This window comes from Acomys russatus, chromosome 31 (assembly GCF_903995435.1).
Source record: "Acomys russatus chromosome 31, mAcoRus1.1, whole genome shotgun sequence".
Classification (NCBI taxonomy): domain Eukaryota; kingdom Metazoa; phylum Chordata; class Mammalia; order Rodentia; family Muridae; genus Acomys; species Acomys russatus.
The window spans coordinates 27,880,283-27,904,596 of NC_067167.1; the positions used below are offsets into that span (position 1 = coordinate 27,880,283).

General features: G+C 34.4%; 1 protein-coding gene across 10 annotated transcripts in view; it reads left to right on the forward strand.

The window, feature by feature from the left end:
* The window catches only part of Ppfia2 (PTPRF interacting protein alpha 2), a 419,795-nt gene that overhangs the window by 272,651 nt on the left and 122,830 nt on the right, over window positions 1–24,314 (forward strand). The window lies entirely within an intron of this gene.

Consider the following 24,314-nt stretch of genomic DNA (forward strand, 5'->3'; position numbering starts at 1 on the left):
GCCACCAAGGGCTAGTGAGGTGGATATTTAGAAAACCCGTCCTTGAAAGGACTAAAGCACAGCCCTGGAAACACTGAAATTCACGTCAAGTACCTCTTAAGCGTTGAAAATGCTAGAAACGGAGTAAATAACCCCAGATGAACACATATTTACATTTCCCCTCAGACTTCCTGTTTTCAGTTTCCCAAAACAGTGTGCCAACGCCTAGTGGCACCACTGAATTAGCATCTTTGTGAAGATCGAAGGAATCAAGTCAAGGCTTTAAGATTCAAAGAGTTGAGACCCCATCAGACCCAGTATGTCCAGGCCTGGTACACCTTGCCTCAGCCTCTGTGAGTTCGCATGTGTAGCACTCATGCTGTGTTTAAAAGCCCTTGTTTCCCTAGGCTTCTTCTCCCAGGAGCTATTTCCAATTGATAACTGTTTAGACTTCTCCAGTGGTGTCTTTCTGAGTATAAAACCATTCTTAAGGCCAAGCCCCATGCCCAGCAGTAGATGGCCAACACAGATGAATTAAATGGTATTTGGGGAGGACTTTTGTCTCATAACGCTTTGTCTCTTTGCCTTGGCTCCTCCCTCCCCCTGTTTCTTCCTTCTTTCCTTCTTTTCTTACTCTACAGGCCATTTGCTTATATATTATGGTTTATGGGTTTGCATCTTTGGTGTTTGTGTCTCTTAGCCTTTGTGTATTTCTTGTATGTTTTTTTCCCTGTATGTATGTATATTTTTCCCTTAATTCTTTGCTTTTCTTTACATTTATTTGTTTAGTCCCATTCAAGTTTGTTTGGTTTTATTTTATTTCTTTTTTACATGCCTGGGTTTTTGTTTGTATGTTTGTGAGTTTAATGAGAAAGAACAAGAAACAATGAAAATTTGAGTGGGTGGGAATGTGGGGAGAATTTGAGAGGAGTTGTGGGCAGGAGAACCATAACAGAATATATTGTCTGAAAATAACTACTTTAAATTAAAAAAGAAAAAAAAGCGATGTAAAGATGTTTTTACTTTAGAGTTTTCAGTTTCTATTTTTATTCTGTTAATAACCTGAATATCTAGAACATATTCACACAATTAAAATATGGTTATTTTATTTATTTATAATATTATTTGTACAAATAATATTTATAATATTAATTGCAATTAAATATTTAATAACATTAAAATTTCTAAGACTTATTTAAAAAGTAAAATAGTGCCATCTACCTCTAATTTTATGTTTACTTACAAGTGGACTCCTTGTCCAGAAATACATTCTGATGAAATTTGTTTTACTTGTAAAGAAGATGATAAAATAAGCAAGCATATCTTTCTGTATTTTTAATAAGATAAAATGTGAGAAGGTAGTATTAATACTAAATATTTAGAATTTCTAACAAAATAATGTGTCAAAATACATTTAACAACATTCTGTATTTGAAGATATTTTACGGTAATACAGAATATTTCCATACATTTTTAAAAGACAGAGTAAATTCTGTCTACTACAAACTACTTTGTTGTAAAAATAACTTATTCTCACATTTGTTAGTTTATGCTTTTATTGAATCCAGGTTTAATTATTAAAACCTTGAAAATAATGGACTTTAGCTAGTTTTTCAACTTGTGGGTTGCAACTCATTTATAGGGTCAAATGACCCTTTCACAGGGGTCACTTATCAGACGTCTGGCATATTAGATGTTTACATTACTGTTCATAACGGCAGCAAAATTACAGTTATGAAATAGCAATGAAAATAATTTTATGATTGAGCTTAACCACACCAGGAGGAGCTGTGTTAAAACGTCACAACATTAGGAAGGTAGGGATGCACTGTGTTAGAGAAATGGCAGAATGGCTAAGGTGCTTGCTGTGCAAGAACAAGAGGAGCCATCTCAGTTTCTTTTCTGCTGTGATAAAATTACCACACAAAGCAGTGCAAGGTGGAGAAGGTTTCTTTTCCCTTTACAATTTCAGGTTAAAGTCTGTCACTGAGGCATAGTCAAGTCAGTCACAATGTAAAAAGCCAGTCACACTAGACACACAACAAGAGCAGGTATCAACAAATAAGTGTATTTATTCTACTTGTCAGGTCACTTTCTCCACATGTATACAGTTCAGTTTGCCTTCAAAGGGATCTGGTCACATCCAGCATCCCTGGGGAGTTGGCATGCCGTTATGACATCACTTTGGTCCCTGAGTTTCTGATGGTGACTGAAACTGTTCAAGTAAATAGGACTTTATACAATCCCTGAACTTAGAAATGAGAATCCAGAGAATAGAAGTACAGGTTGTGAAACATACCTTGACATATTTATACATAAATGTATTAGTAAGTACATACAAGACCATAGTTTATTCTCTATCATCTTATATAATTAAGCAACACTGATTCTTCTCTGAGTTGCTTGCTTGCTACCTCTCACTTTCTTTTGCCTTGTCTTCCTATTCTCATACATGAATTTGACATTTATATCTGTAAATATATTAATGGTGATTTGCATTCCTTTAAGTTTATATACAATTCTCGTCCAAAAGTGTCTACTTTTGAGCAAAGGCAAAACAGAAACACAACTTCTAATAGGCTAATCAGTTCATAGCCAGGAAGGATTGTAACCCTATCTGGGAGTACCCTATTTTAATTTTCTCAAGGATGTCATCCATTCTGGTATCTTTATTTATTTTATATGATATTCCTTTAGAGTCTACATGGCTGTTAACATGATAAGTAGCTTTGTTAAAATAATATGGAACAATTATAAGTTCTAATCTGGTTAATGACCTTAAATAGTTTTATGAAGGGTAAGGTTTTGTTTAATAATTCTGTTTTTGTAAATAAAAATTATAATAATATGTTATTTAGTATAAGGAAAGCAATTTATATGTAGTAAAAATTATTGGTTGTTTTCTCTTTTTGTGAGTATATGTACCTTAGAGGTTTTGGGTTGTTTTATGACTTGTTATTCCTCTAATAAGTAAATACAAATAAAGTTGTCATATATTCAGATGTCATTTTTATGATGACATTAACACTAGATCATTGTATTGAACACTTAGTAACAAAAGCTAATAGTTACTGAGTTACATCTCTGAGAACCTTGCTAAATGTATCCATAACAGCACAGGAATCTGAGAGATATTTACTGGAATTACTTTAAGATGAATCTGAAATCGTTATTTCTCTTGATGTATCACTTTTCTCCTTTTCTTTTAAAAAGTGATTTTCTCCTTACTGTCTTCGTGCTGAATTCTGATAATAGCAATGCACATGTGACTATGTCTATAGTGCTTCCCACATCTATTTGTTCTTATTAATTCAATCCATAGAAAAATACATATAGATAAGATCTTCATTAATTCTCACATGAGAAATTACAATAAGTTCAGTTTTAAATTCTTATTTATATTTTTTTATCTATTGAAAATAGAAATTTTCTTATCACAGAATATATCCTGATTATGGTACCCCCTCTTTCTACTCCTGATAGTCACTCTCCACCTTCTCCCACATCTAGGTCTACTCCATTTCTGTCACTACTGAGAAAAAAAAATTGGCTTCTAAGGAATACTAATAAAATTAATTAAAATATGATAACACGAAACAAAAGCTAGCCCATCAGATTTGGATAAGACAAACTAACAGAAGAAAGATAGCCTAAGAGAAAGCACAAGAATCAGAGACCCACTCTTTTACTCACATAGAAAGACCATAAAACATTGAACTGCAAACATTAACATATATGGAGTTGACCTTGTGCTGACCCATGCAGGTCCTGTGCGTGCAACCTCAGTCTTTGTGAGTTCATATGAGCTTTGACCATATTGATATACGACCTGATGATCTGATGAACTGATCATCTTCACTTGTTGGTGTCCTCCATCTCCTTTGCTCTTATCCTTTTTCTGACTCCAATCTTGCAGAGTTCCTTGAACCCTGAGGGGAGGAATTCGATAGAAACATCACATTTAGCACTCGGTGTTTGAAGGGCTTTCGCTCTGCCTAATGTCTGCATGTGTATCTCTGTTTTCTTCCTATATGCTGCAGGAGGAAGCTTCTCTGATGATGGCTGAGCAAAGCACTGATCTATGAGTATTAGCAGAATGTCATTAAGAGTCATTTTATTGCTACTTAGCTTTTGGACAGTAGTATTTGGTTTTACCTTAAAATCTCTGGGCAATCGGGTCAATGGTTCTTGGTCACTCAGAGAGTGTCAGGTATGTGTTCCATCTAATCTAAGTCAAATCACGTATTGGTTGGGTATGCCCACAAGCTTTGCATATTGCCCTAACATGTCTTGCAGACAGTATACCATTGGTACAGCAAAGGGTTTGCATCTGGATTACTTTTTACTTTTCTCTTTTGGTAATATACAAAAGATCCTAGAAGACAGAGGAGAAGGCTCTATGTAGGCACCACCAGCAGTAATCAATGCTCAATTAATTGTGTAGCTATTGTATTTGGCAAGATGGCCTTGCTATCACGGTTATGGAGAGCAACGTATAATCTTTGAAATAGCCTGCGACGAGGGTAATGCTATGAGCACATTTCACCAATAACTGAATTAGGTCTAACTCAATCCCAGTACTGGAAACCTCATTTGGTGACAAATGATGGCAGTTGAAACTCTCTCTCGTTATTTAGTGATTTCATTTAGATCACCATTATATATGTATATATTTTAGGAAGCTTCTAGTGTATTAGGTTTTTCTATTACCCTTCAAATGGCATTTAATTTTAGGACTCTCTTCCAGCATTCCCTTCTCTCATCCTCCTTGCCCCTTCCTCTTTCTACTTGGTCTCTCCATTCCAGCCAACTCCTACCATCTACACTTGTCTATTCTAATTCCCTTTCCTATTTGTACCTTCTAGCTCATTTGTTAAAAATGCTTTCCTTTTTTCCAGTGTGTGTTTATGCCTTCTTTATCAAAAACCTGCTGTCCACTTATCAGTGGATTTGGTTCTTTAAGAAAATCAGTAAGATTAATAAACCCTTATTCAAATTAATAAAAAGATAGAATATCCAAATTAACACAATTAGAAATGAGAGGGGAATATAACAACACGCACCAAGCAAATCCTGGTAATCATAAGGACATAAAATCATAAAATACAATAAAATCTATGCCAAAAAAATTTTAATCTATGGAGATTTATGGCTGAATAAGCTCACCTTTTCTAGATCCTTCCGAACTCTGGCTGTATGGTTCAACTCAGCTGCTCTGGCTCAAACTCCTCTCCAAGCTGACTGATTCAAACTGGCTTCTCTCAGTTTCTGACTTAATTGTTCTGTTTGGCCTCAAACTAACTCTAGCAATCTGTTCTAATCTTCTAGCTCCTTTTCAATCTCTGGCTTGTCTTTTTTCACCTGTGCCTAGCTTGTCATCTCCCTGCAACCTGTCTCTGTATAATTGTTCTAGAAAAACTGCCTACTCTTACTCTCTTCTTGTGCTGCTCTCCTAAATTGCTTCTATTTCCTCTCTCTTCTTGTGAGAACTGCACATATCCTAGTCGGTCAAATCATTCTCTGATTTGTCACTTTGTATGCTTCTTAATTAGACATCACTTTCAAACATAGGTGCTTCCTTCTACAAAGTATCTTTACCTTCATTGTTTGGAATTAAAGGTGTGCACTAAAGCTGTGTCTGCATTCCACCCTGATCACACAGACCAAGAAGGTCTCAGATATGATCAGAGAAGGCATGTTGCTGCATTAAAATTCCTTTACATAAACCAGTTTTTTTATGAACATAGATGCAAATGAACCTCAATTCAATATTTGCAAGTCAAATCCAAAAACACATCAAACAGATAATCTACCATAATCAATTAGGTTTCATCCCAGGGAGAGAAGGATGGTTCAAATTTATAAATGTAACCCCCTATATACACAAAATTTATAAACAAACTGAAGGAAAAAAGAATCCTGATTATCTCACTCAATACCAAAAAAACCTTTTACAAACTTCAACACACTTTCATTATAAAATTCCTGGGGATATTAGGGATACAAGGGACATACCTCAAATAGCAAAAGTAGTTTACAGCAAGCCCATTGGCAACATTCATATAAATAAAGAGAAACTCAAAGCAATTCCACTAAAACCAGGAACAAGGGAAAGTTGTCCATTCTCTCCATACCTATTAAATATTTACCTTGAAATCTTCTTTAGAGCAGTAAAACAATTGAAGGAGATCAAGAGGATAAATTGGAAAGGATGAATTCAAAGTCTCTTTATTTTCAGATGATGGTGTATATAACTGACCCTAAAAATTTCATTATGAAAGCTGATAAATACTTTAATTCATGTGGATGAATATAAAATTAATTCACTAAAATCATGCACATGACTATATACAAATAAAATACATACAAATGACAAATAAGCTGAAGAAGAAATCAGAAAAACAATTTCCTTTCACAACATTAAAAATAATGGTATCTTGGAGTAACTGCAGACGAGCAAGTAAAAGACTTATATGGTAAAGACTTTAACACATTGAAGAAAGAAATTGAACATATAAAATTAGATGTGAATATCTCCCGTGCTTATGGATTTGTAAGATTATTATAGTAAAAATGGTCATCTGACCAAAAACCATCTATAGATTCAGTGCAAACCCCATCAAAACTCCAACACAAATCTTCACAGATTTTTAAAGGACAATGTCAACTTTATAAGGAAACAAGCAAGCAAGCATATGAACAAAAACAAGGAAATCTAAAACAATCTTAAATAATAAAAGAACTTCGGGAATATCACAATCCCCAATTTCAAAATGTACTCCAGGGTACTACAGGCATATAACAACTAAAACATCATGGAACTGGCACAAAAACAGATACATTGATAAATGGAATCAAATTGAAGTCTAAATTCTTTACCTGTGCATGTGCAGTGTTAAATTTGAACCCAAACTATAAGTTTTCTGTCATATATATGTGTGTGTGTGTGTGTGTGTGTGTGTGTGTGTGTATGTGTGTGTGTATTTATATGTGCATTGGCTTTGAAGACATTTCATAGGGTCCTTACTTCTATTAATGTCTTTCTTGGAATCTGTCCACAACACTAACAACCCTATTGAAATCACACCTCTTCATTTAAGCTCATTTCCCTAAATGAAGCCATTTTTGATTCCTTGCCAACAACCAGTCATTGATCCTTAGTGTAAATTTCTAAAGCTCATTGTTTCAGCACATAGTGTAACTATTCAACAACACTAGAGCTAGCCCTATAATTGCCTAAGCCTTCATCGCTGTTCCTCAGACAAGTAAAGTGTACCTTTTCTGTTAATATTTATTTCATTCACTACAATAGCATGAGCCATGTGACCAATAAATGTTTGCCAACTTTCTTTACCATACAGACAATATTTGTTCATAGCTCTGTAGAAAGACTAAGATTGAACTTCAAAGTACTTTATTGTGATATGTAATTTGTGCTTATGATTATATAATGTAATTTATATACACTATTAAGTTATGAAAACCATTTTAAGGCAAGCAAATAGTATGATCAGAAAGACATGACACATCATTTAAAGACAATAGAAACAGACAGAATCTAAGATGAAGAAGATGAGGGTGACAAGGTTGGTAGAATTCTGATTATGCCGTGCTCTTAAAGAACACTAAAAGCACATTTATTTGCTTTTCTTAAAATTTCAAAACTCTTGAAGATATGCATTAGTATATACTGTTTTGTTAAAATGGAAGATCATGTGGGGTAGGGCTAGTGAGTTCATATAATGTAATATGGTTATCTAAATATTGTATCATATTTCTTATTGTAGTGATCATACAACCGTTCAAATTTAGGATAATTGTATGTTTGTCAAAAATTGCATTAAATCCCATATATAAATGAAACAAATAATTAGTACTTTCTTATAATCTAGTATTGCAGATAGGTGCCTTACATTATAATTAGAATAAAACGGGACTTAATGTACTGAAGTCACATATAGGGAGAAAAGGTTGTAGAGCTATATGCTGGGAATATCAATGATAATATATTTAACACAGCTGAATTATAATAATTTAAAATGGTAATTTTTTCTTAAGTATACTATACTACAAGAAAAGTAATTAAAATATGACAAATACAAAAGTGAAAATATGTTCAGGATTTAGTAATGTTAAAAAGACAATAACTTATTTTATAGATAGAGGTGAGGAAGGTCCGTTATCACAAACGTGTTCTTAAGATGTTCTATCAGATGTTCATGAGATTCATCAAGGAAAATAAGATCTGGAAGCAGAAAGGCAAAATTGGTATTCGGGCTACAGAGAAAGTATTTCTTGAGCTGGGGATTTCCAGAGACAGAACTTCAGCCTGTACTTAATAAAAAGACAAACCATGTTTTCATGGAGGGGGAAACAAACAATTGTTCAGTTCTGTAAGCCAACTGAAGAGTTAAAAAAAATTCATGCAATGAACTCAGTATTGTACAACAGTTTTGATTACAATGATTTGTTATATTTTCCCAATTTATAACAATAAAGAATTGTTATGATTTCACAGGCCCATGCTGGAATTCTACCAACTGAATAGAACACCTGCATTATTGAACCTGTCATTTCTGGAAAACATAACTGGAAAATAGAAAATACTATACACAAAAATACACATAATAGAAATCCACTGAATTTAAAATCTCTAAATAGTTCTATATAGGGAGACTGTGTTGTTAACACACTTTGTTTTCTAGATTGTCGTTTTTAAAAAGTGAGTCTAGATTATGTCAATATAATAAGTACAAAAAGTCTTTGTTTCTTGTATAGGAGTTTTTGTTGTAGCTTTAAATCAGAAAACCACACAAAAAATACAAGCACATAAGTACAAAGAAAAATAGATTGAATACTAAAAAAATGTGTTTTCCACTACTGTAAACCCATATACTTGTTTAATTATTTAATAGAGCTAACACAAAATGGATTATTCAGAAGTACCTGTAAAACTTCCATTGACAGGTTAATTTGGAGTGAATACCAAAGCAAGCATGTTTATTTTTAAAAAGCTTTTCCGCATGACTGCATTAAACATAAAAATGCATAACCTGCTCAGCTGCAAACTGAACTGTGTTTTTAACATGCATTTTACCCATACACGCTCAACCTAGTCACTTAATTTTCCAACTTTCAAGTAAATTTTTCTTAAGGAAAAAAATTCTTTGCACCCCTTCTACTCTTACTTGACTTGTATTTTTTCTTAAAAAAAAAAAAAAAAACCAAAGAATCTGCATATATAAAGTAACTTCCATAAAGATTCAGAATCATCCTGGGTCAGAATGCTGAGAGGAAAGAAATTCATATTTCAGTGAGGAAAAGTCAGGCCTGTTGATTAGGGCTGTTGCATCACATGCATTATTTGATATAATCGATCCTGTGACCTACATTAAAATCTAGTACCCTACAGAAGGCTTAGAAATAAATTTTTAAAAAGCGGAAATGGTGAATAGTTACAAGTGTAGGTAGTAAAACACCTTAGAAACCTAAGTGAGAGCCTGGGAGGAAGGAGTAAAAAATCAAGATGTCAAGCAGAGACAAAAGAGAAGAGAGAGGAGACAGTAAGTGATAAAGGGGCATTGGGCTCTATCTAGTCCTATGTCAAATGTCTGTGTGTCGAAAAGCAAGGAGGAATGAATGATTGTTGTCCCATGTTTCCCACCTGACAATCGCTATATATCCTTGCAAAGACAACCTCAAACAACGATAACAAAAACAGACCAATTGGGAAAGAACTTATGAGTCAATAAGAAGATTATAGGGTGGAGATCAGAAGAATTTCGGTTACCAGAGGGATCAAGGTAAAAGTTGAAATATTAAGAAACATACTTTTTCAGAAAGAAAATCTACTTGACCAATCGGGGAGGAAGAGGATAAAATGAAAGGAAAGTGGGTTACCGGTAGAAAGGACAATGGAATATAGCCACAGTGTTGTGATAGGCACAAATAAGAAAGCCCTTTCCACTGACAGCCGTAGAGATTTTGTTTGAAGAATAAGGGAGCCGTGGGTATTTTATGAGAGTCCTGACTAAGGACACCAGACTTATCTCCTAAAAGAGGTGGGAGCAACATAAGGAGACTGTGACTAAGATAATATGCCAATGACTCAGTTATGCTAAGTAAGGAAATTTTAGTCCATGGGAACAGACTCACATGGAGTTCTCATAAGGTTCCCACAGCAAACCAAAGATAATTCTCCACAGTACTTTAGTCAAAACGGCTTGGAAATTTCCCATCACATTTTTTATTTACGTCTATGAAGTTATTTAACAAACAAAAGGGAAAAGACACAAACATGAATGTATCGTGTCTCCTATGATTTTGATATCGGGAGTGAAGGCCTTAGGGAAATATTTCGCTGGAATTCTTTTTTTTTTTTTTTTATTAATTTATTCTTGTTACATCTCAATGTTTATCCCATCCCTTGTATCCTCCCATTCCTCCCCTCCCCCATTTTCCCATTATACCCCTCCCCTATGACTGTTCCTGAGAGGGATTACGTCCCCCTATATATTCTCATAGGGTATCAAGTCTCTTCTTGGCTACTTGCTGTCCTTCCTCTGAGTGCCACCAGGTCTCCCCCTCCAGGGGACATGGTCAAATGTGAGGCACCAGAGTACGTGAGAAAGTCGTATCACACTCTCCACTCAACTGTGGAGAATATTCTGACCATTGGCTAGATCTGGGAAGGGGTTTAAAGTTTACCTCCTGTATTGTCCTTGGCTGGTGCCTTAGTTTGAGCGGCTGGAATTCTTCAAGTTTAAAAATCTTATAAAACTTCGGACATCCATGAGCAACTGAAATTTAAGCAGTTTATTCAAACCTTAAATAGTTGAAAGTCACCCAGATAATTATGGAGAAAAACAAATGCTGAGAAATACAGAGTCATTTCCCCAGGCAGTTCTCACCCCAAACTCAAAATATTTTATTTGTAGTATTTAATAAATTATTGAGTATATTTTCTCTCCACAATAATTTTCATAACTGTAATGCAAGACTCCAAAGCTAGAAAACCAGCTGCACAACCATGGGACTTGGTTTCGAAATAAAAGCTACCTTCCCTGGCTGACTCTTTGCAATCCTTACTTTAAATCCTTTAACTGTGAGTGGTTCTCATTCTGTGAAATAAAAGTAGATTTAATTTCATATGTCTACCATTGCTTAGTAGAAGCTATTATTCTTATAATAGTTTTCAAATTTTCGTCATATAAGCCTCATCCAGTTGATCAGCTTATTTATCATTAATATTCATATTGGCAAATTCCTTGAAAACTCAATATTTTATCAGGAAGTGGAATACTACTGGAGCACCTGCATATATGTGAATGTGATAACAAACAGTGCTTGTTTAATTACAGTAGTGTTTGCATATGGTAATAGCACCTTGTAATGCTGAACCTTAACTGCCTGAAGACAATGCAAAATTTGGAGGCTATAATTTTTGCTTCATTGCAAATATGCCAGAAATACTTTTTCCTATTAGAATTACCTCTTTTTGTTAAAAAAAAAAAAAAAAACATTGTTGAATAGTGATTGAATATATCCCCTTTTCTTTTTTTGGCAATCTAAAGTTTCAGCTTAAAGATCTATAATATTTTATTGACTTCTAGGCCATTCTTTGTAATGATATTATATTATAAATATCAATGTAGAAACCCTAAGTTGCCCAAGTTGTTACCACTGATAGAAATATTTCCTTTGCTGCTAATAATTGCTCATGTACAAAGACTCTACCAAATAAAAGCATACTGTGACGATATGTGTTCGAAATTAACGAAGAACCAAAAAAATTGACATTTCTATTTTCATTCTTTTGGTCACTTCCAGTATCTGTGGGAAGCAACTAAGAGGGAGGCTCAAGGTGTCCCGTGTTGGGTGTAGCACATGGGGAGTCCATTTCAAATGTTTTCCGGTACTCTTCACTTTGGCTTCATCTTCCATTATAAAAAGATAAGAATTGCTATGCTCATACAAACAGTAATTGTTGTCTTATCTTTGCATGTGATCACACTTAGTAGTGAAATTCAACACTCATGTCAGGAAGTGTTGAATGTTACCTGTGTGTTTATGAAAGTATTTTTAAATAAAACAAGTTTAGTTATTCAGTATATTGAAAAGAGAGATATCAGGCTGGGCAGTACATAAAAATAAAATTTTATTTTAGAGATAATGATTTAGAGAAGATTACAGATCTTTTAAACAATTTAAATGAAATACTGAAACTTACTGAGAGACAAAACACAAAGTCAAAAACTGATTTTAAAAAACTAAATACTACCCTGAATTTAGAAGAGTCAATTGTGGCTGGGCATAGTGGCTCACAATTTAATCCCAGCACTCAAGAGGCAGAGGCAGCTAGATCTCTGTGAGTTAGAGGCCAGCCCGGTCTCCAAAGAGAGTTCCAGGACAGCCAGGGCTATTACACAGAGAAACCCTACCTAAAAAAAAAAAATCAATTATGAGTTCTAGTTCTGTCATTCTGTCATTTCTAAATATGTCACACATGACAATTTATTAAAAATTTCTGTTTCATTATTTTATTTCATATAAAGTACTATTAACAAATATTGAATCTCTCTAGTATACTATCATGATTTTTGGATAAGATAATGTATATTATGAATAAGTAAATGTGCTAAAGATATATTCCTATAGCTGATCGCTGTGGCAAATATTAGATATTAGGAAATTCAATGGGAATCCTTTTCTATAGATACTTTATTTTAGCAATAAGACAAAATAACATTCCTTAAATTATACTCAGGACTAAATGCATTTAATTAGATAAAAAGACACCTTCTTAGACTTAGCTGATCCCATGGTACTATATATGATATATATCCTTGAAATTGACTTATTCATGAATTTGGTAAAAATTATTGTATGGGAATTATTGTATTGTATTGGGGGAGATAACTGTGTCTTAGACCTGTGCTAAGAATTTGTCATTTCCCCAATATGCATACCTTTTAATCATTACAATTAATCTATGAGAAAAACCAAGTAATTAGTACCATTTTGAAATTTAAGATACCCAGCATTCAGAAGCCAAGTGAAATGTTTAGAGTGACATCACTGATTAGAGTGACATCACTGATCGGTAGGGATTGAAACCTACTACTTCATACACAAAATAGGCATGACTTTAGAAGTTATCAGCTCATTTCTTCACAGTTATGTAAATCCATTATGATATCTTCCTACTTATATTTCTATGAATTATTTCAAGGTTCAGAACATCCTTTTTAAAAGCTATAAAGTTGTATTAATTATACAAGTAATTCACATATTAAATTGTATAATTTAACCTGTTGCTAAAAAAACTGTCAAATATTGAATAATAAACACTGAATTTTTCAAAACATCCATTAAAGCATACATATTCTGAAGCTTGTTAATGAATACGTTATGTATTTTTAACAATCATTTCCCTTAGTGTAGAAATAAACAAAAAGTATATTGATTGTTTTATTTTTTAGCTAATGTTTAATTACTGATTAAATTGATTTTGAAAGTTCCTGGTAGCCAAAAACATCACAGCTAAATCATTGCTACACATACTCTTTATGCAAGACTCATTTCCATTGCTCTTGTAAAATATACTGACAAACACTGACTTAGGTGAGAACGGGTTGATTTTAGCTCACAGTTTGAGATTGCAATCCATCACTGCAGGAAAGCAAGATGACAAGCATTTAAAATAGCAACTGTATCATATCCAAGGTCAAGAGCAAAGAAAAACTAAAGCATAGCTACTTACAGGCATGGAACTTACCTGGTTCTATTCTTACATTACTCAGTACACTCACAGTCCATAAAGTGGGAACATCCATGGTCATGGTGGCCATTCCCAGCTGGTTTAATGCAAGTAGTATAATCTCTCATGGCATCCCCACAGGCCAACCTGATAAACGCAACCTCTTCTTGAGACTCTCTTTCTACTAATTGATTCTACATTGCATGAAATTGACAATTATAAGTAATCATTACACTCTTTGATTTGTGGTGGAACTGTGTTGGAAAAAAAAACCCAGATCAAATTAAAAACATTGTAATCAAAAAATGAGTATCTATTACATAGATAATAATGTGAGAAATTCACATGTTGTCATACTGAGAAAAAAATTTAATATATTATTTATTCTGAATATATAACTCTTTACCATTGCAATATCAAGTCTTTTTCTATAGCTTTTTGCATAACTTCAACAAACTGCAAAGTCCAAGGACATGTTACTTCACAGGACTCCTACGACCATAACAACCTAAAATATAAGACACACCTAGATTTCCAATGAGCTCACTGGTTATCTAAGAAGACACATAGAATTCACGTCAATGCTGTGATCTATTACATTAAAGGATACACATTAAAGTCATCCAAGGAAAGAACATCAAAAGGCAGATGTTAGAGAGTTCCCAACATGGAAATTCCATTGTATTACTGACTGATGCAATGCCCTTCCAATTCCATATATTGTCAACCAGGAAAGGTCACTCAAGTTTTCATGTGAAGTTTTTATTGTTTTTCATTATATAGCAAAATTTATTTACTGACTAGCTATGTGGTTCATCTCAGACTATTTGGTGAGACACAAAGTACCGTAATCTTATTGATTTTTTTTTTTAACTTAACCTGTCCCCAACCTCATCCTATCTACAGTTGAGTGGAGAGTAGGATATGACTTTCTCATGTACTCTGGTGCCTCACATTTGACCATGTCCCCTGGATGGGGAGACCTGGTGGCACTCAGAGGAAGGATAGCAGGTTACCAAGAAGTGACTTGATACCCGATGAGCATATACAGGGGGAGGAAATCCCCCTCAGGAGTAATCATAGTGGAGGGAATAAGGGGAAAATGGGAGGGAGGGAAGAATGGGAGGATACAAGGGAGGGGATAACCATTGAGATGTAACAAGAATAAATTTAAAGAATAATTTTTTAAAAAGTTCTTCTTTGTTACCAACATGTTTCCAAAATGAAGATACTGTTTTACCCTCAGAAAACATTGTTATTAGAACACAATGAAGAAAGTGGCCCATGCTAGTGTGAAAGAATGTGTTGTGAGAGCTTTATAAAACCAGAAGAAAAGAAACTGGAAAGAAACAGAAGAGTGGGGAGGAGAGGAGGAGAGAGTAGCTGTCACAGAATATATAAACTACAGTGTCTTTAAGATCTTAGGGGGAATATTTACTGTTCTTGAGGTATTAGGACAAATCAAGTACTATTTTTATTAAATTAATCAGATAGATTTCTATTTACTGATATAGAATGATAAAATCTTAATGGAAAAAAGAGCACGGAGATAGAGACCTTATCCTTGCATGCTTGTTTCCTTATTGACCACCAATTTCTCCAACCAATCTATAGCATTGATATTGTCTAAGCCATCAGTTCTCTACTCTAAATCCTTTGGTTAAATGGAAATTACTTAAGATTCTTTAAACAGCGTCTAGTTGAACAGTAATACCAGCAAGTCCTAGAACTCTACAGAGTAGAGACAACTATAGAAGAAGTGGTAAAACTCGAAATTCACCATTTTGTAGCCCCATTATAATAATAAATTCAAATAACTATCATTAGTTCATTAAACAGTACCTACAAATTATATAAAGATCATTTATTTGTTTAATAAATGTTATTTATTTTGAAACATATTATTTTACTGAGTTCTAAAAGTGTGAACATTTATTAAATACAGTGTAATCATTTGACTTATATAGAGACTCTAATTAGCATATGTTAACACATAATTTTAAAACTACTATGTGAATATATTTAAAATCATCTTATATCTTAAGGCATGTAACAAAGATTACTGTTAATTATGTTCACTGTCCTATACCATAAAATAATTTATTCATCCTATTTAATGAATATTGTACATGGTGAGAAACCCTTCCAGACTTTCCCATGAGTCTTTAAGTCTAGTAAGCACTTTTTTACTGTCAAATGCTATTATATTACATGTTTCAGATTCTAATTATGAGTGATAATTGTTTTCTTCTTCTATGCATGTGATAGTTCACTAAATATCCTTCAAACCCATTATGCTTAATACATCATTTCATGTTCTTTTGGTAGCTGAACCATGTCTCATTATGTACATACTATATTTTAAACTATCTATCCATTGTTCAATATTTAACATGAATCCATATTTTGAATAATAATGAATAAACATAAAAGTGTATATATTTTTTCATGTGATAATTTTATGTTTTGGGGTTAAGATTATATAGTAATTCTATTTTTGGCTCTTGAAAAACAAGTGCACCTTGTTTTACTCAGTAGCTACAGTAATTACAATTCTCACCAATAGATTCTCCATGGTCCTTTTTCCTCATCTTCAACAATCTGTATTGTTTTCATTCATTAGAATGATAGTTTTCAACTCAGATGTGGTAATATCTGTTTGTGGTTTTCATCCACATTATATCTTCCAGAGAATTATTCTTTTGGACAGCAATTCCAATATTAGTTAGACATTTGTATGTCTTTCTTTGGCTACATTTTTATGATCTTTAATCCATCTTAATTGGATTATTTGGGTGTTTGTTATTAACTTATTTAGGTTCTTATGCATCATCATATTAACACTTGTCAGATGTACAGTTTATTTCTTCATTCAGTTCTGAAGATATTTTTCTGCACATATACTTCTTAGTGTGACATAATCCCATCTGTTTAGTTCTTGTTACCTCTGTAAATGCGGTCTAACAAAAACTTAATTGTTTATACTAATATATTCAAATATTTCCTCTAATTGATTCCCAATAATTTCACAAATGTTCCAGGTCTAACAATTAAGTCTTTGAGCTGATTTGAGTTGATCGTTCAGCCTATATGTAGATATATACCTTGTTCTTTCTTCTGTCTGTGAATATTCATTCTTCTTAGCCTTACTGATATAAAGAAATAATCTCTCTAAAATGTTTGCGTCTTTCTTTTTAAGTTTGAGAATGTTTGATTATTGTTGCATGGATATATCTATGTCTCTGCTACTCTATTGTTTATGTGTTGATTTTTATTCCATCACTAAGCTATTCGAGAGAAGATAGTTGCCTTCCTATTATATCTTGAGGCCAATTATTTTGATTCCTTCAGCTTTGTCCATTTTGTTCATGATTGTTTTTGTCAATATATATAATGGAAGTTTTTGTTTGTTTTATTTTTTGTAGTGTTTTAATATCTTGATTTTTATAAGAAATGGAAAAGAGTGACTGGATCAAATAACCATAAACACTTTCTGTTACTTTTTTTTTTTTTACACTTTCTGTTACTAACCAGCATTTTAGGTATTATTTCTTAGACAGTCTAGCAAAATTATCCCTCGTGCAGAACAAAGGTAAATAAGGTGATATGCGAATCCATAAGTTGCGGTCCTGTTCCAAAAGAGAGTCGCTTAGTAGCAATAAAAATGTCTTACCATTTTTTATGTACCCAAATATTATCATCCTTTATTTTTCCAAACATAATCCTTAGTATTCAAAGGTAAAACATCAGTTTTTAGCCTACTAACAATGTCAAAATATAAATGAAATGTAGAAATACATAGAATATGAAAAAAGAAAAATGCCTAGTTTAAGACTAGTCAAAACTTAATTTTTTCTTTTTGAATCCTTTTATTAAAATTTTTATTAAAAATTTCACATATGCATTCATATTATTACATAGATATAAAATAAACTACCTATAGCAAGAAGAACCATAAAACATCAGAGAATTATATATATATATATATATATATGTATATATATATTTACATTTATAGTGTTTTGGCTGTTTGTATTTGGCAACCTTGAAGAAAATATCATTCCTATCTTAGCTAATCTAAAATTCTGAATGTAAATCAATATTTATTATATCTTATCATTATCAACTTCAAACATCTATTTAGGCCTAAAAACAGGTTTTAACCCCTAAACAACTAAATTTAATTGTAAAACTAAACTATCTGATCTTCAACCCATCAGAGACTTGTGAAAGAATAAAATTGATTATCTGAGTATACAGGGAGTTCAGGTTAGCAGCTTCACAAATGAGAAGATGACAGAGACAGTTCGTGCCTGACCAGTCACTCAAAATTCTCTATAATGTTGGAGTATCATCTTCAGCCTTTTGGCCCAATATATCTCACAGACATATTTGTGAGGCAGGAACTATTAAAGTCTTGTTTACCCTGTCTTGTCAGAGTTTGGCCTTTGACTTTGCCTGTATCCAAGCTTGTCCATTTTTAGACACAGTTCTGTCTGTGGTCGAAATGAGGACTTTTTGCCCAGTGGCTTGTTTGCCACATTTGAAGCCATCTCCATGAGGAGATTCTTTGATGTACATTATCTGAATGCTTTTTAAAATTTTAATATATTATAATTTATTCAGATTACATTCTGATTGTTGTCCTCCAGATTGTATCTTCCCTTTCCCACCCTCCCTCCCTCTTCCACCCTATTCCCCTCCCCTAGACCTCTGACAGAAGGAGACATCCTCCCCCACCATATGACCATAGCCTATGAGGTCTCATCCAAATAACTGGCTTCCCCTTCCTCTCTGTGCCCTCTGGGCCTCCCCACCAAGGGAAAGTAATTAAATCAGGAGCACCAGAGTTCATGTTGGAGTCAGTCCACATCCCCCCACAACCCTTGAGAATGAGCTGTCCATTGGCTATATATATATGAACAGGGGTCTAGGTTTACTTCATTTATTGTCCTTGGTTGGTGCAACAGTTTGTGCACGCACTCTTGGGTGAGGATCCATCTGCTGGCTTGATGATCTTCTTATGGGACTTCTGAACTCCCTGGGCTCTTCCATCCCCCCATTCTTCCAAAACACTCTCAGCTTCGACCCAGAGTTCATCAGTGAGTCTCAGCATCTGTCCAATACCCAGCTGGGTAGAAAGTAATTAATATAACCAGGCATATGCTGCAAAATAGCTGATTTAATATTATTGTTAGTATATTCTACCTTGAAAAGAGAAAGATGAAAAGAGGAAAAGCAACAAATGCACACCCCAAAAGTCTACACTCCAGGCAACTAGATTTCCTCCCACAGTGATCCTGTCATTTCCAACCTCCATCACCAAGAACAGCTTCCTTAATTCTCTTGCCTCTGTTACTCAAGACATAATAGTGGAAATCATCTTATAAGTTTCTTACTATGTTCAAATGACTTAATACGTGTAACCCAATTAAAATAATTCTCAGAACAAAAGAGCCTTTCAATAAATATCACAGTCATTAGTGATATGACTAATTTCACAGTTGTCCTGAACAATATGATTAATATTGTTTAAGTTATTTCAAAATAGACAGATCCGAAGAATCCCAGCCAAAGCAGGACTGTCTAGGTGGCAGTTTCTTATGAATAGGAAAAGAGTATATTGCTCATTGTTTATGAATTTCAGGGTTCTTTGTTTTTCCACATAACATTAGGTCATTAAGGCCACTCTCTGTTCCCCTCCCTAGTGACATTTTGGCATGCTAACACAGTTTAAAATGACATGAAGATAAAACTGAAATGCATGCACTTGAACATACCATGTAATAATTACATTGGAACCGAAGCAAATGGGTTCCTTTTAAAAGGAATTTTTCAGAGTAATTGGCCTAGCATGATTTTGTTATTTGTAAGGAAAGTACTAAATGGGTAAGTCCTCTTTACTTCATGGACTTGATTGTCACATGCAGCGATGACTAACGGATATTGTTTCTGCTTCCTACACTTTGCCTAAGTAGCTCTCAAACACATTGAAATTCTTTCTTTCCCTTAAGACCCTTTTACTTGCCACAGTAGGGCTAAAAAGATAGTGCTAAAACACAGCTTGCTATTTTGCCACTTCTGCCTTGATTGGAAACAGAACAAAACAATAACCCAAATGCCTTTTTGCAGCACTTGCCACACCTGGCTGAGGAGGTCAAACTGTGTGATGCTGAGAGGGGAGAGACAGCACTCAGCAAGTCCATCCTCACAGAGATTGACATTAATGTGACATTTTATAAGATGCCAATATTTGTTAGTGGAACGGTAGTGCGTTTGGTTATAAAACAGAAAGATCATTCTAAACCATCAACAGTCGCTCACAGTAAAGCACCTCAGTTGAATAAACAGAAGATAAGGACACAGTTAGGCTTATGTACATAAGGCTTATGTAGATTTCTTAAAATTTAATAATCAATATTTGCTCCGAGTGTTTTATGGTACCGAGCACACAAAAAACAAATTTTGACAGAATTCTTGTTCATATTATTTAAAAATAAAAAATTTTCTCGGACTGTTGAAACCAGGGAAACTTATTCACAGAAGGTGCCTACCGCATGCACAGTGGTCACCTCTGAACCCATAGGACATTTTGCGTGTCTCTCACAGCATAACTTGGTTTTCTCATTTATGCTTCTTTATATATTTTTTTTATTGTAGAGGGTAAAGTTACATGTATAACCAGGTGTCTTTTTGTCCTTAGCTAAAGGCAAAACTGCTTCAGGATATTTTATTATCTGTAGATTCAGAATATAAGAGTACCCACGGGTGTTCTCCAAGAGCGCAGCTGAATAAAGATGCCATTCCTTGCTAAGAAGCACTTTATAAGAACCAAGGCTATTTGTAATCAGTTCTATTTTTCAGTTCCATTGATAGACACGACATTCATTTTTTTTTTAAAGTAGGACTCGGTTGTATTCTTCAGAAAGATGGTAACTCACTTGCCACAGCACTGTGTAGGACAGTTAAATTGTAGCTTGAAATAATGAAAAACCATCTCAGAACTCAGCATTGATGTCTCCACATTGCTCGTACTATCCATTTTTTTACATTTGGTATAGAATGAGTTTCTCTGTGTGACTTATTTACCTCAATGAATAATCCCCTCCTCCTTCTCCTCGTTCACTTACTTGCTGTATGGGATGTAAATAGATAACCTTATGAGGCGTTTCTCTCATTGGATGTGGTAGCATATTCTTGCAATCCGAGAACTTGACAAGCAGAAGCTGGCAGGCTGCGGTGAATTGGTGAGCTGGTGACTCTACATAGGGAGCCACAGAGTACCAAAAAATAAAATAAAAACGCATGTTTTCATACCACTTGCCTATATTGGAAAGCTGCTTAGAGCTTTATTATCCTCTTTCACCATCTGAGTTAATTCTTGAACTTCGCCATATATAACAACTGTTTCAGCTTTTAGCATGAATCTCCCCTTCATGTCACTCTCAGCTGAGAACTCACTGTACAATTTTTTTGGCTGATCCCTAAAAACTGCTATTAATTCTTCTAGCCAATTTTAATTATTTTGCGTTTTTTCTTCTTCTGATTTATTCATTTTTATTTTATGCTTACGGCATGTAAGTGTTTTGCCTATAAGTATGGTGCCCTCGAAGGTCTGAAGAAAATATCAGATTCCATGGGACAGAATTACCTAAAATTGTGAACCACCATGAAGGTTTGGGAACTTATCCTGGGTCATCTGCAGAAGCAATATGTGCTTTTAACCCCCAAGCCTTCTTTCCAGCCTCTGTTATACACTGTTTTTTGTAGCCCTTGTAAGCCGCTCAAAAAATTACCAGTACTCTATTGCCTTTCTACTATAAATAGTGGGTAATTATTTCAATAGTGTAAATTAGGTGTAACAGGATATGAGAAAATATAATTAAAGAAGTGATTAGGTGAATACACTCATTCATTTGGAAAAAGACTTTAATTTCATGTAAAATTTTATTAATGGATATGTTAAAAAAAAAAGACACAGCTATTCCAAAAATGACTATTATTGAGAGTGGTTATGATAAGCATCCACTGGAAAATGAGCGCAAATCTAATATTTTATTGCTACTGAAATAATTCCACCTAAAAAATTAACAAAAAAGGAAGAAGCTAATTTAGAATTTTGCAACTCAATGCTTGGACAATATTTTTTTAAGCTTTTAAGGACTGGGAAGATGGCTCAGGCTACTAAGCCTGGTGCCTTGAGTTTTATCTGGTCCCTGGCGTCGACATGGTAGACTGGGATAACACATGTCCACAAGCTGACCTCTGACCTCCACACTGGTGTGGTAGCAAGTGTACCTATCCACAAGTATAGAGATACCTCCAAGATACATATGCACATTTTAATTTTCAAAAGAAACGTTTGTGTTTATTTATGTTTATGTTTCTTTGTTTATTTCTATTAGAGAATAAAACGACATTATGTAGTCAGGAAGAATAGGTTTTTTTGTTTTTGTTTTTGTTTTTTGTTTAACATCTGAGTGAAACCAGTTCAGTTATGCACTTTGTGATGGGTAGTCTCACATGCTCTGCAGGTTCTGTATTTCCCATTAAAAAGTCGGCAGAACCCATCTGATAATGCACTTCTGAAGTTTAGCACAAGGGTTTTTCTGTATAGGATAAACTGAAGGTGAGAAAATTTTTAAATAAATATTTGAAGTCTGAGGAGGGTTAGAAGAGGTGGTTAAAAACTGAAGACAACCAAGAAGCAGAGCTGTGCTGCTCAAATACGAACCGGTTGGCCCCTCATTGAGATCAATGGTACATCATGGGTGACATACCCTCTCTCTGACTTGACAGCAAGCACATGCTCGCTTGGTTCCCATCACGGGAACAGCCTGTTTTCACAATCTATCCACACTTCCTGAAAAAATATGTGAAGTGAATAGTGTGTGCAAGCTGATCAATCTGCCCAGATTACGTGAAGGTGGTCACGCTTTTATTATTATTATTAATTTATTCATATTACATCTCGATTGTAAGCCCTTCCCCTGTTTCCTCCCATTCTTCCTTCCCTCCCACTTCCCCCCTTCTCCCCTCCCCTATGTCTGTGATTGAGGGAGACCTCCTCCCTCTATATATGCTCTTAGAATATCGAGTCTCTTCTTGGTAACTTGCTATCCTTCCTCTGAGTGCTGCCAGGCTTCCCCATCCAGGGGACCTGGTCAGAAAAGAGGCACCAGAGTTCGTGTGAGAGTCAGATCTCACTTTCCACTCAACGGTGGAGAATATCATGTTCGTTGCCTAGGTCTTGGTAGGGGTTCGAAGCTTACTGCCTATATTCTCCTTGGCTGTTGCCTTAGTTTGAGGAGGACCCCAGGATCCAAATCTGCCTGTCATAAAGTTCTCCTTGTAGGTTTCCAGGACCCTGTGGGTCCTACTATTTCCCCATACTTCCATGCTACTCTCGCCTAAAGTCTATCTTAATATGCCTCTCACCAGAAAAACCGAAGAGAGAAAGTGAAATGGTTACTAATTATGACTCTAAACTCTGTTTGACTATGTCTCCATATTTGAGGTTTCCCAAAGGCAGGTAAAAAACTGAGACCTAAACAGGCATTGCTTCAGTAAAACTCTACTGTTATGCTAGTTTCTATTGTGTCTTGTTCTTGTTTATTGTAATCACAGTGTCATATAAACATGGGATTCAGTTAGAATCCCATAGTTTGTATCCATATAGAAGCTAATTATGTGTTGGTATTTTGAGACTTCATATGCCACACTCTTGTAATTTGAAATAAAAATAGATGAATGAATCACTGCTGATCACATGGGTATGCTTCCTGAAAATTGTTGTGAAATCAGTGAAGAAAAATATGAATTTTAAACTCTGAGTGTGAAAGTCTCTGTAGAATTAATAGTGACGTTTCTGTGTATGTGATATCGTTTAAAAAAATAGTTGGTTAATTCTCAAGTTTAAATCCTTGGAGGCCACATAAAAATTAAAAATAAAATGTTGGATAATATAAACAGCAAAACATTTTTTTTACCATGAGAACTCTAGAAATCTTCAAAGCGGTTTTTTAAGATATACCTCAAGTTGTTAGAAAGCAGAACTGTTGTCCTGAGATAGGTAAATATTTAGATTATATTTACAAGCATTCATTTTATTACTTATTCAAAAGCAATAAAACATAAGGCATAAAATGTTCAAACTTTGAAAGAACTATATATAGGTTAGAAGATTATCTGTGACATATTGCTTCCTGTAGAAATAGATACATGGCTTACCATTCACCCTCTGTTGGTTTCCTTATTAGCAAAAGAAAAAAACTAAACTTACAACATTATGAATGTATAAATACAAGTATTAAAATTGCTTTATTCTATGTGTTCTATACACATGCCCTGCCACAGTGCTGTAGAGACTAGATTACCATGGCTTGGGGCAGCCATCTCTATGACTTTGCCAGGTGTCGTATATGCTGCATCATAGCTCTCCAAGCCTGGATTTATGTACAAATGACTCCTTAGATTGAAGAATCCAGAATATTTATGATGCCTTGGTCAAACTGAAGCTCTTCCAAATCTAATTCTCACTCTTCGGTTATGAGTTATTCTGGAATTCATCTCCATC